Source organism: Hippocampus zosterae, chromosome 3 (assembly GCF_025434085.1).
Source record: "Hippocampus zosterae strain Florida chromosome 3, ASM2543408v3, whole genome shotgun sequence".
NCBI lineage: Eukaryota > Metazoa > Chordata > Actinopteri > Syngnathiformes > Syngnathidae > Hippocampus > Hippocampus zosterae.
In genome coordinates, this window is record NC_067453.1 from 28,498,951 (window position 1) to 28,502,907 (window position 3,957).

The window sequence follows — 3,957 nt, forward strand, 5'->3', positions numbered from 1 at the left end:
AGGCTGTAACACTTTGGGTGTGGGCTCCACTGCCTCCGCACATTCAATCCACTCATGGAAACTCACGCTGGCAGGGTTTGACTGATCTAAATTCATTGTATCCTGAATTGAATACACAACATCATTCTGATGCTTTTTCATTGATGATGTACACTGTAGATAGGCGGAGTGCTACGAGTCCCAACTGTTTCGGAATGAAAAGACAGTCACGGCAAAAACACGATTTGATTTATTTATTTATAATCCTGTTTTGATTTACTTCGAATACCCACCTCCCCCAAATAGTCGTACGTCATGAAATAATTGCATTCAAAAAATACAAATAAAAATACCACAAGTGGCATTCTGATGGAGATGGTAAAAACTCTTTTTTTATGGCCCTATACATCCTGTCACTTTGTAGACTTAATACATACATTTTGACACTGGAAAGTATGATGAACAAAATAGAGAGGAAAGTCATATGGATGAAAACTAATCAAATAAATATCAATAGAAAAGTCAACACAACACACACACACACACACAAACCAAGTCAACCATGACAAAAACACACAAAAACGTTTAGTAAAAACAAATGAGGATCTGAACAAAAAAAATATTGATACAATGACCGCATATTGATAAACTGATTTTTTTTCCTTTCAGGTGTCATTTGGTCATGCTTATGTGTTATTACTGCATAACGTAGACAAATGACAATGCAATGCAAAGACTAATTGGAAGACTAACTTTTTTATTTTTTCGGAGAGTCACATTATATTATTCTTTAATAAAGCATAATAAAAGTATCAATGAATGCAACAACAAAGCAATAAAAAATAAGGAGAATTGAATGTGACAGTGTCATATTTGCAACACGATTTTTTTTTAATCCAAGTTTTTAATAAATGGTCATACTATTGAAATACACTCCAAAACAATTGCCAATAAAGCTATCATCTTCATTTCCACAATTATCACGTTATTTCATGGTAATACAATTTTGTAATGTCAAATTGATGAGTTGATCAAACTTGCTGATGATGTGCTGCGTGCAATAGATTGATCCTGTATAAGAACAAACATACTTTTCAAGAGTTGAGAAAACGTTACATAAAAACTCCCAAATGCTTTATAATGTTAATCTAAACACTACCGATGAATAAAAAAAACTTTCCAGGCAATAAAGAGGAGACGGCTGACGTTTAAAGCTGGCCAGTCATTTAGTCTCTACCGCCACCGTGTGGTTGATGTATGCTATTGTCGTGGCAAAATAAAAGTGAGAAGATAACTCGGTTCGGATCCATCCATCCGCTGTCGACAAACAACCATTTACGTTCACAATCTCACCCAGGAGCAGTTTTCAGACGTGTATTTGTTCAGGAAGAATCCGGATAACTGGGAGAAAGAACCTGTGGACTGCACACAGTCGTGATTTGTATGCCGAGCCTTTATCATACCGAATGAAATCAATTTGTAAATTCGGGCATATTATCAATTTGAAAATAATAAAAAAATAATTAATAAAACAGTATTTATAATTACATGGTCAGAATCAGGGGTGACATTGCAACTATTTCTCCTGCTGAGGTTTTGGTCTAGTGTAGCCTGATGTGATTTGCTCATAAAAAGCAAACAACATCCACGTTGATGATAAATAATAACACAGTTTTTCATGCGTTCCGTGAACACAGTCTTTAGCAGCACTTGAGTAGTTATTCAATAGATCAGAGCTGAAAATGTGGAAAATGATGGGCCATTGAACAGAATTGGTGACATTGGCATCGTTGTGAAATACAATAAAATAAAATTGCTACGCGCATATTATTCACCGACCACAAGAACCTGGCATACATTTGCTCAGCAAAATGGTTGCATTCCCGACAGGCACGATGGGTTCTGTTATTCACCCGCTTCAATTTCACGCTCACTTGCTGCAAAGGGGCACGAAATACAAAAGCCTGATGCTCTCTCCTGGATCCACCATACTGCAGTTGATGAAGCCAAATCTGAAGCCATCCCGCCGGGCCAGTGCATCGTGGGCATGCTCTGATGGAAGATCGAGCAACAGATCACGCAGACGTTAAAGGACACACCAGTTCCTGAGGGTTGCCCGGCTGATCATCTGCTTGCAGAACGTCGTTCCAAAGTATTGCAGTGGCATTCATTGAAAGTCGTGTGTCATCCAGGACTTAGTTTTTGATTAGTCATTCATGACTCAGTCAAATGACAATTGTTTATGTCATTTGACATAAAAAGACATGTCAGTTTAATGACAACAGGGTTAGATTTTTTATTTTTTATTTTTTATTTTTTATTTTTTTTACGAAGTTTCCGAGTTTCCAACAAGTTAAGGACATAAGTGGAAACACTTGTCCTAAATCTTTTAATCTACCTGCGGTGTCGGGCTTTACGAGAGAAGCGTCTCGGGAATGTGGCTCAACTTGGGACTGTGTACTGTTTTGCTATTTGGAGAGAAAACACAGAGACGCGTTATATAACCACTCCATTGAGCCTGTGGGAGCGAGACGGAATGCATTGACGTCACGAGGAAGGAAGGAAGCAAGCAAGCAAGGGCTCTCTCTCTCTTTCCTACTCTCTCTCTCTATTATGGAAATCCTTTTTTTAGCGTTTATTCAAGATCCTTGGTGTCCAGCTTAATTTCCATGAACTAGTATGACCTTCTGCCCTTACTAGGAAGACAAAATAGTACAACTACAATAGATCTTATTAGTAACGTTTTGTCCAGTACTAGTGCCACTTTCGACCTATAGACAAACTTGCAACAAAATGCTGCGTTGCACTAGTAACACTTCAAGGCCTAAGGTGTAGACATATGGCACATCTTAATTGACTCCGGATTATAATGAAGAGCTAATTGGTAGAATTTAACAATGTCATTAGAAGTATTAGTAGCACACAGTTGTCGTTTAGTGCACTTCTGCCACACTAGTATCATGAATTTCTTCCACTGGAATGCCAAAATTGTCCTACCGGATAGGACAAAGAATCTTTATGAGATGGAGATCAAGCATATCTAAGGCTAAAATGTCTCTAGCCATTTGAGCGTTTATTCATTTTCCTTGACAAGGAGGCTACTGGAGTGCAAAACATGCCGACTACAGTAGTTGGGTCGAGTAGTGTTGCGAGCGCAGAACAGTAGTTTATTAGATTTACATGCTTAGTAGTAGGTTGATTCAATTAATAACACAAGAATAAGAATAAGAAAACGTTTATTTGCCTCGCAATGGAGAAATTCCAATTTACAGCAGCAAGTTATTGGATTGGATTGGATTGGATAAACTTTATTGTCAAATGTACTGTACGTGTAACATACAGCAAAGTTATGAAAGGAAGAAAGTAGAACATACCCTGCGTGATGCCATAGTGGACATTTTTCATGAGTTCACCTAAGTGTTACAATGCTCATTTAATGCAACATATTGGGAATTTCATTCTAATATTTTCAGACTATGATTAGGGTATTCATGGGCAGCACGATGGATAACCGGTCAGCACGTCGGATAACCGGTCAGCACGTCCGCCTCACGGTGCAGAAGTGCAGGGTTCAATTCCAGCTCCGGCCTTCCCGTGTGGAGTTTGCATGCTCTCCTCGTCCCTTCGTGGGTTTTCTCCGGGTAATCCAGTTTCCTCCCACATTCCAAAAACATGCATGGTAGGTTAATGGAACACCTGAAATTATCCCTAGGTGCGATCGTGAGCGCAAATGTTTATTTGTCGATATGTCCCCATGCGATGGGCTGGCAACCAGTTCTAATGTCATAGAACTAATGTCATGTCATGTAACTCATTTAATGTAATCATTTTCCATTTTTTTTGATTCGTCTGTGGATATCAAAAGGTTTTAGATTCTCTCTCTCTCTCTTTCTCCCCCCCCCCCCCTCCCACCATCCCCCCGCCCCCTCCTCCTCCCTCAGCCGCCCTCACATTGGCTCGCCATTCCAAGTGAAGGAG